Below are 14,277 nucleotides of genomic sequence, written 5' to 3'. Positions count from 1 at the left end.
TGGTAATTCTTTTGCATAGTATAATGGAATCTACCGGATAAATCGCTATCCAGTGGATAGCCTAGTATGCTTTGCTAACACTTATCCGCTGGATAGCGATTTATCCGGTGGATAGTGGTATCCAGCTTTCGAACAACCAGGGCCAGACATAGAGAAAGTAAAAAGATTTTAAAATCTTAGATTTGTACAACACTATTAAAAAACCCTAACTACTAGCTTTCTAAAAATTCCCCAAAAATACAAAAAAAAGAAAAAAATTATTTTGTCTGAAATTAAAAATGCCTTTTAAATAAAAAGTAAAAAATAATTTTAACCTCCCTATGCATTAAGTTGCAGGGACATGTTGCACAACTGTCTACACAAGGGGAAATGATAGTCGCATCCACGCAAAAAAATTTTCCCGCGACACGTCCCATAACGTTCGACAAGTTGGACTCGATACAAAACATTCGTGTTGCACGAGCTTAAAATGCGGCATGTCTTCGTTGAGTTTTCTGCTGATGAACACAGGCTGAATAGTGGTCTTGATTTTTGAGCTGAGGTCTGTGAGATGTTTTTTCACTACATTCGTAGAGATCTGATCTTTGAATGGTATGATAACTCGGATGGGGGTGTAGTCGTGTAGTAATGTGCTGCTAGTCTCAGTAGTCTGCTACCTTGGAATCTACAAATTGCTTGACCGCCAGATTGTAAGTGCTTCGGGTACTTAAGCTTTAAGAATACATTCTCAAGTCGATCCCTAAACGTGCAAACGGACTCGATTCGCGCAAAGGTGTTCACTTGAAGAATTTGTGATCCTTTGTTATTATGTTAATTCGTAGAGACAACTGATATCGCATTATTTATTCACTTTGCCTTGAGAATGGTGTCACGATGACGGCGAAACGTCGGCTTTTAACGTTAAAATCAATGTTGGAAACAAAATTAGGAACAGATCCAGAGAGAGGGGAGGTACAGAATAGGGAGGAGAGAGAAATGGCCAAAAAAATTAGGGAGGAGGGAGAAATTTTGGCAAAAAATAGGGAGGAGGGAGAAATTGGCACAAAAAAGTAGGGAGGAGGGAGATTTACTCTCCTGTCCCTCCCCCCTCTCCAGACAGGCCTTTGGTCCAGCAATGAGAAAGAAATGAAATGTTACGGACTTTCTTTCTAGAAATTTTTAAATAACACATTACATGCGCTAAGTGTGAAAACGGCAAACTCCATACCTTTTCGATTCAATCAAAATGAAGTAAAAGAAGAAATTGTATTTCTGTAATAAACACTATCGGCCCTATGCCCACTTAGGGCTATGGCCATAAGTCAAGTAAGTCAATAAACACTATGGAAAAAAGAACAAAAACATAAAGTGTGAAAAACAACAGCGCACAGTTTAATCACCTCGTTCAGCACTTCTCGGACGAATGCCTGGGTTGATTGTGACACAGTATTTTATTGAACTGTTCAGTTAATAAACTGTGTCATGCAACGATTGGTTACAATTGTTTGAATAAATTACTTAATTAAAACCAAAGCTTTATTGCATTTCGCTAATTAATTAAGCGGTAAAATGGTTTTAGTAAAAAAAAGAAATTTATTTGAGAATTTTACTGGCTTAAACTTACTACAGAGGTAAAAAAGAAGTCAGGCAAAAGCTTTGTTCGTAAAATTCTAAGGGCCTGTTTATATGGAGTAGAGTTGTCCCTGGTAGGAGAGTTACCCTCTCCCCCGCGCTATCTTTTACCGAGCGTTTATATGAGAAAGTTGTCCCTGTTGACCGAGCCAAAACTTGGCCCTTTCGGTTCAAAAGACTGGCGAGAGTTATTTTGAAATAGCTATTATAACGGCCTTTTCTCAAATCAGGAACGCTGAAACATCGACGAAGACCATTTTGGACACATTTACCGCCGACTTCGATGTTGTCTTGGCCGATTGCAGCATTTGCGCATGCTCCGTATGTGTCAACCTGTCCCTGGTAGGCGAGGCAAAACTAACCAAACTGTTTATATTAAAAAAAAAGTTAGCTCGCTCTCCAGGGTCACCCTACCTTCAAAGCGAGTGACCGTCCACCCAGGGTCACCCTGCCCCCTGAGCCAACTTTGCAATTTCGCATATAAACGGTGCGCAGCTATTTAGAAAGAAACGTATGAAAAGATCTCTCGCCCGGGGTGGCTCGGTATGGAGGGTAACCCTCCTACCAGGGACAACTCTCCTCCGTATAAACAGGCCCTAAGTGTTTTATCGAGACCGCCGTGCACTAAAAACGTCTCACAGTGACTCCTATTAAGAAAGTTAATGAGGCGTTTTCATTCACGTGACCAGCGGCCACATTGGTTCACTAAAACCAAAGATTATTTTTGCATAAAAATAGAGTTTAATTCCCGGAGGAGTGGCTTGATACACCGACATGGCCGCCGTTCCTTTGTTTTGGACTCGCACCAATATGGCAACCTCGTTCCCAGGGCCTCTCTCCTTTTCCTCCCTTGTCGTCGAGGAGAGAGACCCTGGTTGACCCTGGTCATGTGACCACCCAAACTCTGGGTGGTAAAAAAAATAAACTGGTTGGGAGGGGTAACAGAGTCTTTTTTCGTCTATGTGACAAATCTACCATGCCGGGGTGAGAGGGTTTAAATAATTGTTCCCACCCGTCAGAAGGTGTTTTAAATTGGCGCTTTGTTTCCAAAAAAGGAACACCAAAAAAGTTCTTCTTTTATTCCGTTGACTCGAGTTTATGCCGGGTTTGTGCGGAGCCGATGTGACAGAGATCGTAGCAAAAATCTGTTCAGTGAAGAAGTGAACAGAACAGCGTCTTCTTACCGTGGCCGAAGCGCTTCACGGAAAGTCGCTACTTCGAGGAGATTTTCCTCAGTTTAATAATACTGTGTAGGCTTTTTGCTTTGAATCGCAATTCAACTATTATTTTTGAAAACTAAGCGGGCAATATTATTTTAGGTTCAAGTTCTTACTACGCGCGAAGAGTTGTACACAAATTTAATTTTCGGCTTCGCAACGAGTTACTTCAATTTCGACTTTAAGCCGTAAATTTTCCCACAGAAACTAAACGAAATTCAAACAGTGTATCTAAGCAAGGTTTTCCGAAGTGCTGAGCAACGACAAAACAGAAAAGATTGACCAAAATTAACTTTATTTAACGTGAACTTGTTCTAGATCTGACAAACAAGATTACTACGCCATCTATATGCTTTATCGCGAACAAGCGCACGCTGTAAATTACAAACTGACTGTTTTGAAGTATTTTCAAACAATTACTTGCCTTTCCTCGTCTTCATCAAGCCTCCTTTTACTCTGAATAACTGGTAGAGATGAATAAGTGTACGGCAAAAGTTGTTTGAACTGTGCAAACGGCAAGAGCGAAGGAGCTTATTGTAAAAAAGTTTTGAATTTCCATGCGTACGTGAGCGAAACCCGATCCAGCGCAACGACATCCATTTTCAATTTTAAAACCAAAAAGGCCCGGGAAAAGGCTGTTTCAGTTTTAAGGTAATATTGACGTCGTATCCAGAAGAACACAGCGCTTTTAGAAGACAACTGGCTAGAAGAAAAACACACTTGGACTATCAGCCGCCATTTTAAACCAAAATCTTGCATGTCCCTTACTTCAATACCCTGGAGAGTAATTAAAATTTTTGTTCATCTTGACAAAATTGGTTGAAGGACCTACCCCCGCTGCGGTATTTTTTTTGCCACCCAGATTTTGGGTGACACGTGACCAGGGTCAACCAGGGTCTCTCTCCTCGACGACAAGGGAGGAAAAGGAGAGAGGCCCTGGGAACGAGGTTGCCAATATGGCTGCCGTTACGTCATATGAAAACGCTCTATTCTTGGTTTTCATGTGACGTCATCAAAATTCTAAAATCCAGAATCGCAGAGCCCCTGAGTTTTTATCCTTCACTGGCTATCAGACGTCCTTGATAGATATCTTGGTGAAGGTTTTTAGCTCGATAACATTGCTTAAGATAGAGCATTTTGAATTTCGGAGTTTGACGCCACACAAGATCAAAGATAGCCGCCATGTATACTTAAAAAAATGCTTTATCTTGTGATTTTTTCCATTCTGAAAAGTTGAGATTTTGCGAGAAGTGTTTATCTGAATGTCTTGTTCATGATGGTGATCTGACCGCTTTTTGTAGCAGAAGTGATGTTGATTTCCGGACGACATGTTGGTGCCCAAGCAGTTGGGCTCCAACATGGCGTTTCCATACTGTGCTCTCTAAATTCGCGTGAAACATTTTGATGGATAACTCGAGTACGGAATACCGTACAGACCTGCGACTAGGACAAGTAGTTTATATAGTAGTTTTCTACAACCTGTAATATTCTTGATTTTTTTTTACTCAATAGTTTTGGATTTATTTTTTCGCGGCGTGACAGTGGCGTGACAGTGAAAACCACCTATAGTACAAGAAGGAGGGATAACTCCAACCTTGGCTTGACTGGCTCACTTAAGATGAAGAAAGAAAGATACGTTTGTGAAAGCTGGTGGCGTTTTTGTTGATTTTTTATGAGGCTTTGTTGATCGCAATTAAGAGTTGAATGAGCAAGGACTTTGCTTTGTGAGACATCCTCGGAGACCCAGGGGCAGTTAGTGGGGCGAGGGAAACGCGAAAATGCGGGTAGATTAATAGCGCGAAACTGCGGGGGAAAAATCGACATATAAAAGTTGGAGCGACTCAAAGGTGCCCCTGGGGAAAGAGTCTTACCAGACCAGTTCAATAAGCTCTCTGAATACTGCCTCCTGATTGGGCAGAAAAACCTTACCTTCATAACCAAACCAAAATAATTCAAAGAATCGCTTGATATTTTTAAACAAACAAGAAAATTACTCCCCTAAAAAAATTTGCAGGCCGCCTGTGGTGTCACGCGCTAATTTTTGCGTCAGGTAAAACCCCATTACGGTCCATTACCACCCGGACAAACCGTCGTCCTGTGAAACTTACAATTACGCCGCGTGCAAATTCATTATTCTCTTGTTCCTCTTCTCTTATCTTGGCGAAGAGTTGGTGGAACACTTTAGTGAAGAAAATTACATCGCGTCGGAGTATTCCTGGGAAACGATTATACTACTTGCTTATTAGGAATAGAATTAGCAAAACACAATAATCATCTGCTTTTATGTAATTTAACGCTTAAAACAAACTTCAAGGTTGGTAGAACACTTTCAAGGAAAATAACATCGCGTGATATTGCTGGGAAACCATCTTACTACTTGTTTGTAAGGAATAGAATTAACAAAACACAATAATCATCTGCTTTTATGTAATTTAACGCTTGAAACAAACTTCAAAGTTGGTAGAACACTTTCAAGGAAAATAACATTGTCGTGATATTGCTGGGAAACCATCTTACTACTTGTTTGTAAGGAATAGAATTAGTAAAATACAATAATCATCTGCTTTTATGTAATTTAACGCTTGAAACAAACTTCAAAGTTGGTAGAACACTTTCAAGGAAAATAACATTGCGTGATATTCCTGGGAAACCATCTTACTACTTGCTTATTAGAAATAGAATTAGCAAAACACAATAATCATCTGCTTTTATGTAATTTAACGCTTAAAACAAACTTCAAAGTAGGTAGAACACTTTCAAGGAAAATAACATTGCGTGATATTCCTGGGAAACCATCTTACTTCTTGCTCATTAGGAATAGAATTAGCAAAACACAATAATCATCTGCTTTTATGTAATTTAACGCTTAAAACAAACTTCAAAGTAGGTAGAACACTTTCAAGGAAAATAACATTGCGTGATATTCCTGGGAAACCATCTTACTTCTTGCTTATTAGGAATAGAATTAGCAAAACACAATAATCATCTGCTTTTATGTAATTTGACGCTTAAAACAAACGTCAAAGTAGGTAGAACACTTTCAAGGAAAATAACATTGCGTGATATTGCTGGGAAACCATCTTACTACTTGCTTATTAGGAATAGAATTAGCAAAACACAATAATCAACTGCTTTTATGTAATTTAACGCTTAAAACAAACTTCAAATTAGTAGGTAGAACACTTTCAAGGAAAATAACATTGCGTGATATTGCTGGGAAACCATCTTACTACTTGGTTATTAGAAATAGAATTAGCAAAACACAATAATCAACTGCTTTTATGTAATTTAACGCTTAAAACAAACTTCAAAGTAGGTAGAACACTTTCAAGGAAAATAACATTGCGTAATAATATTGCTGGGAAACCATCTTACTACTTGCTTATTATTATTATCATCTGTTTTAATGTAGTTTAACGCTTAAAGCAAACTTCAAAGTTGGTAGAACACTTTCAAGCTTCTTGCTTATACTACTTGCTTATTAGGAATAGAATTAGTACAATACGTTTATCATCTGCTTTTATGTTATTTAACGATTAAAGCAAACTTCAAAGTTGGTAGAACACTTTCAAGCTACTTGCTTATACTACTTGCTTATTAGGAATAGAATTAGTACAATACATTTATCATCTGCTTTTATGTAATTTAACGATTAAAGCAAACTTCAAAATTGTAGAACACTTTCAAAGAAAATAACATTGCGTTATATTCCTGGGAAACCATTATACCGCTTGGTTATTAGGTTTGTTATTCTTGTTTGTGTAGATATTATTTTATTGGCATTGAATTGTAATAAATAAAGAATTAGCGAAATACAATTATCGTCAGCTGTTAGGAAATTTATTCACCCAAGCGTGGCCAATCATTGCATGGCACGATTCAATTGACTCTGAGCACTAAAAATACTATGTTTGATCACTTAGCGATGTGGCTTTTTACATTTCTAAAACGTTTACCTAAATAATTCTTTTCCTTTTCTCGATAGTGTTTTATAACAAAATAACAATTTCTTTATTTTTTGAAAATAGCGACTGGAGCCGCAAAGGTATGGAATTGATCGTTTTTACGTTTCCCAAAGACAGGTGTTTATCGATAGCATTTCATTTCTTTTGAAAAGCAGCACTTAAAAACAATTTTCTTCCTTGACAGATGTCATTTTTGTATCTTATCAGTTGCTAAATGGGGCCTAGTAAAACGCAGAAAGTCACGGATCACATTCAGTTCTCCACAAAGAGCTAACCAGTAACGAAGGCTTACTACAGAAGAACGAGAAAAACTAAACGACAAAGCCACATTCTGGTGAGTCATGTTTGAAGCTAGTTTAAAAGATTAAAAGTTGATTAACAAAGTTGCTCGCTTTTTTGCATAATACCAAACGAGTACATGAGGAAAGTTCCTTCCGAAAGCAGTTCCTTTTCGTTTAAGAAACATACAATAAGGTTGTAAAACATATTTAATCATAGAACGGCGAGTCACAGAGAAAGAAAATAATTATTGTAAAATCGTTTTTCTTCAAGCTCAGTGAAAACAATTTCAAACAAGGTTTTCTTTTTTTTGGTCACTGTGAGTCACTGTGAGCAATGAAAAACAAAGCATTTTAATTTGCGAACAACTCTTCAGTCCAAACTTTATCGAACTAGAAACGATTTCTGCTTAACTTTTCTTTTCCTCTTTATAATGAAGTTTAAGAACCCGTACCAAAGAAGACCTTGCTATAAAAGTTTTAATGCTACTCGAAATAGAAAGAAGTATCCGTTTAATTACAAACAAGAGTAGTAAGGATAAAGTACAAAATTAAATCCCTAATTTTAATTTCAGACAAGTGATACCGCGGCGAGTTGCGATGTAACACACAGGTTTTCTATCGCCAGCACTACGGGAAATTAGGGCTATTTACGAAAAAGCCATAGTTTCTACAAGTATCTCAAAAGAGTTTCCCGAATTTATCTGCTTGCTGGGTTTACCAATTTCTATAGGCATGGATGCTGCGCTCCGCTATTAAAACAAACGAAGCCAAAAAAATAAAATTCTTGTATTTAGAACATGATGTTGGCTTTTGTAGAGAAAACGAGAGAATTTAATTTTCCGCCAAAAATTGACCGGTCGGGTTTTATATGGAATGTCTCTTAAAATCGCCTGAGCGCCTGCATGTCTCTTAAGCTATAGGGGACACGTTACGAAAAGTTAAAAAAAAAAGAATTACCCAAGTTAACAACAGAATATAGACACGGTTGAAGTGTAAATAAAAATAAAAATAGCTGCTTTATTTTATATGTTAGGTACATTATTAATGTGTGTGGCTCAAACGGTTTAAATTCGTACTCGTGAACTGAAATGTCTCTAAGAAAAGGTCATCTGACTGTTATGACGTCCAGGAGGACGTTAAGACGGGAGTTTTATATATTAACTATTGGGTGATACCTAATCTAAAAACTTCCTTTTTAGAGGAACTCAGAACTTCAAGATGAAACAAGGATTTGCTGTGTTTGTCTTTGCCCTTTGCCTGTTGGCTGCGTCTGCCATGCCTTATGAGTAAGAAAGAAACTGTTTATGTTTTATTATTGAATTTAATTAGGATGACGAAACATCACGATCAATAAGCCGGCTGACTAGCATTATACAGTATCGTTTTTTCATGGCCAAGAGCTTGTTTCATTATCTTGAAATATGAAGAAAAACAGAAGATAAAAAAAATTAATGAAAGCAAAGAAATATAAACTTGAGAGGGGCAAATTCCAACTAGAATGACATTTTGAACTTTTGACAATACACCTAATTGCAATAACGTTGTCATAGAAAAAAGCAAAATGGAAAAAGACTAATAGGAATTCATAGGGCATTAAAATGAGATGTTGAAATTCGCCTGAAGAAACGGCCTCAAAATACCTTAATATACACGTACCGTAATGATTCGATTTAGCGCCCGGGGCGCTTATTTACTTTTGGTACCTCAAGGGAGGGCGCCTATTCGAGACAGGGCGCTTATTCGGGACAGGGCGCTTATTTCATTTTTTGAGAAACAACCAAATGTTCAAAACAAAACTTAAATAAATATTAAAATAACTAACAATAACAGAACCTGTAACAGTAGCAAATTGTTGAAAGTTCAGTTACTTTTAAAAGAATTGTTCATTTTAGCAGTAAATATATACCTGTACAGTACGGTGAATGTTCATGAGTTTATCTATTCAACGTCAATGACTTCAGTAGGGACATTTATCCACAATAGGGGCGCTTATTAGAATAGGGGCGCTTGTAAGAATGGGGACGCTTATTTGAATGGGGGCGCTTATTGGAATAGGGGCGCTTATTGACAAAAACACATTCGAAGGGGGGCGCTTATTCGGAAGGGGGCGCTTATTGGAAGGAGGGCGCTAAATCGAATCATTACGGTAAATCAATTTATTATATAAACATCAGTGAAATACCAGGAAATCTTTCGCGCGAAAAAATCATATCTTCACAGTGAAAATAACGTGTTATTTTCACATGTGAAGATATCGATTTCGAAACATTTTCTGACAAGTTTGCCCTGTTTCAATGTTAAATGAGCCAAAGAAAATCGATATTAAGTCGAAACATCTTCGGCAATCTTCGGAAAATGTTTGGAACCATTCGTACGACATTCGGACAACATTTTGAGAATCTTCGGAAGTCTTCGGAAAATGGTCGGAAATCTTTGGAAAATCGTCAAAAACATCGTAATTGATAGGTTTATATAATAAACAGAATATTACATGGTTGCTTGGAGATATGAAATTTATCTTCTCGTTCGCTGCGCTCACTCGTGAGATATCGATACTCGAAGATAAATTTCATATCTCCGCGCAACCATGTAATATCCTCTATTTATCTTCTAACACTTTAACAATATAAACTCGTGAGTTTCCTGTAAATGCTACCAGCTATGATGATAAGCTAATTAATTTCTATTTGGCTTTTTTCTCATTTTTCTTTTTAACACGACAACGTTATTGCAATTAAGTGTATATCACAAAATTATATGTGATGAACTTTAATCCACTTTTTTCTCAAGAAATGTTGCATTTATTTTTAAACTAGCTGTTCTTGTTTCCTTTTTTGAATCTTTTTATTCAATTTAGGTACATATTCGGTTGCATTTGGCAACGAAAGATGTATTTTTGTAAAGAAATTTCGACATTTAAGCGGGGCTCTGTCTGTTTAAGAGAAACTTTCGGGCGTTTGTTTACGAGAGATGAGGGTTGTTTTGCGGATAGTCATATCACAAGCAGCTACAAGCGAAGTGTTTTCAATTGCAATAAAATATTTCGGGTTCTAGTTAAAAATAGGTCAATTTATGTACCTGCAGCTTAAAGCCAGCCGCACACTAGAGCAATTAGCTGAGCTATTCACCTTACGTGCCCGTTTGCTCAGCCATTTACTCACTGCACATTTCACCGCAGACAGCGAGGAAAGTCAGCTTAGCAAGTTTGATTCGGAAGCCGCCATGTTGAATCACGTGGGCATTCTGCGTGTGTTTATTGGTCAGTTGATATTTTTGCTGAGCAAGTAGCTCACGTCTCCCGCACACTTTGAGGATTTTTCCTCTCGCGGCAAAAAATATCAAACACGATAGATATTTTCCTCAAAGCCTCGCGAGGTAAAATTCTCACGAAAAATGTCCGCACACGAGAGAAATCTGCTGAGCAAACGGGCACGCGAGGCGGTTAGCTCAGCTAGATGCTCTAGTGTGCGAGCGGCTTTTAAAGTCTTCTAAAAACAGATCGTCTTGGTTATGTTTTCAGACAACAAGACATGAAGGACGACAACAAGATTGAAAAGGAGGTAAATTTAGCCGATATGATAGCAATGTTATAAAGAGAAATGTGGAAAATATAAAGGAAAGAGGAAAGAAGAAAAAGGAAAAATTAGCAGTAAATAGTCAGCCCGGGGGGGGGGGGGGGGCACTCAAAAAAGTTTTATATGGGGACGCTATGCCCCGAGCTCTGACCTCTTACCCTTTTATATACCATTTGTGACAGAAATTGTACCCCTTTTGTATACCTTTTACTGAAAAAGGGTACCCCTTTCATATACCTAAAAGACATGGCATAGACTTAAAACAGGACGTTTTCTTGTCATTTTCACGTAGCGCTTAATACTGTACATTAAATACATACATTAAGCCGTAAATTGCGTCTGTTCGAAATATTTTAAGGCCCTTTTAAATACCCAAATGACAGATTTCCATACCCTTTCGTATACCAAAACTTGTAAAATCCCTACCCTTTCAAAAAGGTACCCCTTTCGGGAGGAGCCTCACCGTATAGGCCATTATAGGGAGTACCCTCCCCCCCGGGGATAGTCAGAAACCAATAAACTAAACTTCTTACAGTGTCGGGTGTCGACAAGTGGGTGTTTCATCAGTCAGCGCTACAGTAAAAACCCGCGGGTAAGAACCTAACATTTAAGAAAAAAAGTTTTTCAAATTAGACCCCATTTATTTTAGAACCTACTTAGCCTAAAATTTGAAAACAGGTTCTTATTTTCTAAAATTGATTAAAAATGTTTACTTTTGGGAAAATAAGTTTGGACAAGGCTTTACTGTACATGTATTCAATGTCATGTTCTGAATGGAAAGTGCTTAATTTTTACATAAACACTTGTTTGGTATGTAAATTTTATACAAATAAAAGGCTGAATATTACTAAAAGTTATATTAGCAACAATGTAAATTTTTTCTCAGGAAATAAGAACCTATTTAGAACCTAAAAAGCCTAAATTTGTGTTAGCTACCATTTATGTCAAAACCTGTTTAGGCTAACCTGGAAGAAACTAGGTTCTTACTCGCGGGGTTTTACTATAGAATAAAATACATAAATAAAAAAGGCATGTAATATCTGAGAATGCAAATCATTCCACTTTGCTTAGACTACCTTGTTCTGTTTGGGATTTCTTTTTACCAGCGTGGTCATATCATAAGAAATCTTTCATCTAAGATAAAGGTGAGATCAATGAACTCACATTCTTTGCGTATGAAAATGCCCCCCTCCTGGGGGGTACTCCCTATAATAGCCTATATGGGGAGGCTCCGCCCGAAAGGGGTAGATTTTTCAGGCTTCAGGTATATAGAAGGGTAGGGATTTCACAAGTTTAGGTATACGAAAGGGTATGGAAATCTGTCATTTAGGTTTTTGAAAGGGCCTTTAATTAAAATATTTCGAACAGATGCAATTTATGCCTGTACTATTAAGCACTACTTGAAAATGACAAGAAAACGTCATGACTTTGTTTTAAGTCTATACCATGACTTTCAGGTATATGAAAGGGGTACCTTTTGACATTAAAAGGTATACGAAAGGGGTACAATTTCTGGCAAAATGGGTAAGAGCTTGGGGCGGAGCCTCCCCGTACAAAACTTTTTTGGGTACCCCCCCCCCCCCCTGGGCCAACAAGGCGGTTAGAACCTCAGTGCAACACTTGCAAGAGAACGGGTTGTTTGTGATTTTTTTCTTTCGTTTCCACAGCCGGTAAAAAGAGGTGGAAACGACTGTGGAAACGACAACGACTGTCAACCCGGGTATTGGTGGTAAGTTGGCATCACTAATGCACTTGACTCCTTGTATGAGAGGCGCGGTGGCCTGACAGTACGTAAGCGCGCTGGATTCCGGATCGAGCGGTCCGGGCTCCAGCCCTGGCCGGGTTCATTGTGTTGTTGGGTATGACACTTAACTCTCACAGTACCTCTGTTCAACCAGGTGTAGAAATGAGTACCGGTGAATTTACTGCTGGGGGTAACCCTGCGATGGACTAAGATGCCATCCAGAGGGGACTAGACCCGGGGGGGGGGGGCACTCAAAAAAGTTTTCTACGGGGAGGCTCCGCCCCAAGCTCTTACCCCTTACCCTTTTATATACCATTTTCACAGAAATTGTACCCCTTTCGTATACCTTTTACTGAAAAAAGATACCCCTTTCATGTACCTAAAAGATATGGCATAGACTAAGAACAGGACGTTTTCTTGTCATTTTCATGTTGCGCTTTATAAATTAAAATAATACAGCCATAAATTGCGTCTGTTCAATTCAAGGCCCTTTTAAAAACCTAAATGACGGATTTACGTACCCTTTCATATACTTAAACTTGTGAAATCCCTACCCTTTTATATACCTGAAGCCTAAAAAAGGTACCCCTTTCGGGCGGAGCCTCCCCGTATAGGCCATTATATGGAGTACCCCCCCCCCCCCCGGGGACTAGAATACTTCATGTTAAGGAAATCAGAATAAACTCCAGCCTGATTGGGCACTAGGCCTGTATGCAGACTTAACTTTACCCTTTTATTGGTGGTAGTAGTCTGCAAGAAGAGGAGCGAAAAAACGCAAGAAGGGCAGGAGACGGGGCCAACCTCTTCTTGTTCACCGTTTATTTGTGCTTTTACCTCCGGGAGCAGTTAAGCACTCTCATGGATCTGAGGGAAATAAGTCACCATTACCCTCAGCCATGGCCAGTTTTCCTTTAGCCAGCCATTATGCAATGGATTAAAACTCCACCAAAAATGATGAAATTACAACTTTGAGTATAAATTGTCGGCAAAAGAACTTTGAACTTGAAGTAACACGTACAGTGTATCCACCGCAATTTCCCCAGAAGGCGTGCTCTTTCGACTAAACTTTCAAAGCCGTATTTCTCTGCTAAATTTACTTGAGTTTTGCCATCCTTGAGCGGATGCTTTGCCTATAGGAATTTATCGTAGTGATGAAAATTTCGCCCAGCGGTACCTGAAATCCTTCTCTCAAAGTGTGTCGGGCTTTAGCCGATATGCTTTTTGTTTTAAAGGTAGAGATCATTGTCTCCATCCAAGAAACTTACGAAAGCGAAATTTAAGTTATAATAACTTTGCTTTAAAAGCTGATCTAGAGAATCCCCATACCAAAATCTCACAAAAGCTTGCCGCATTTATAAACATCGCTCTATTTGCACTTAACTGATCGCAGCTCATTTAACATTTAATGTCGCAAATTTAAAACGTTTTCACGTCATTTTTAGTTTTATTATCTTTAATGATGTATAGGTTACGGCATTTTCAGCTAATGGTAGCTGTAAACTTGAACATGCTTAAACCCTAGACGTCTCTGCACGCATTGCGTGTTTATTACTTTTTGGCGCTGCCTTTCGCTGACCGGACTCTAAGCTTTCAGAACAGGTTAACTGTAGATAAAAATGCTGTTTATCCACGCACTGTTAATCTGTTTTTCTTTTTATATCCACACAGCGAAGATGGCTATTGTTATAAAAATCATTGGAGCAGGTTTACAGCTTTTTGAGGGCTAAGCTCATCATGCGATAGTTTGAGGCATCATTTAATACAGTCCACGGATGACTTGAGTAATTAAAGTTGTGTTTGTCATTAAGAAATAAATGTTGCTTCTTAAAAAGGAAGTTTGACGCTTGTTTTATTCTGACTCCTAAGTAACTCTGGGTAAATTTG

The 14,277-nt window shown here is 38.3% G+C and overlaps 1 long non-coding RNA gene across 1 annotated transcript; it reads left to right on the top strand.

Moving 5' to 3' along the window:
* The first annotated feature begins 6,974 nt into the window (after window positions 1-6,974).
* On the top strand, window positions 6,975-14,228 carry LOC144630729 (uncharacterized). The gene is made up of 5 exons (XR_013566607.1): window positions 6,975-7,127; window positions 8,274-8,360; window positions 10,595-10,634; window positions 12,317-12,378; window positions 14,062-14,228. It is a non-coding gene; the product is annotated as an uncharacterized LOC144630729 (long non-coding RNA).
* Window positions 14,229-14,277: the final 49 nt, after the last annotated feature.

Source organism: Oculina patagonica, chromosome 11, assembly GCF_052425735.1.
Source record: "Oculina patagonica isolate OP01 chromosome 11, crgOcupat, whole genome shotgun sequence".
NCBI classification, from domain to species: Eukaryota; Metazoa; Cnidaria; class Anthozoa; order Scleractinia; family Oculinidae; genus Oculina; species Oculina patagonica.
Note: the sequence above shows the minus strand (reverse complement) of the source record. Positions and strands in the feature narration are given on the sequence as shown.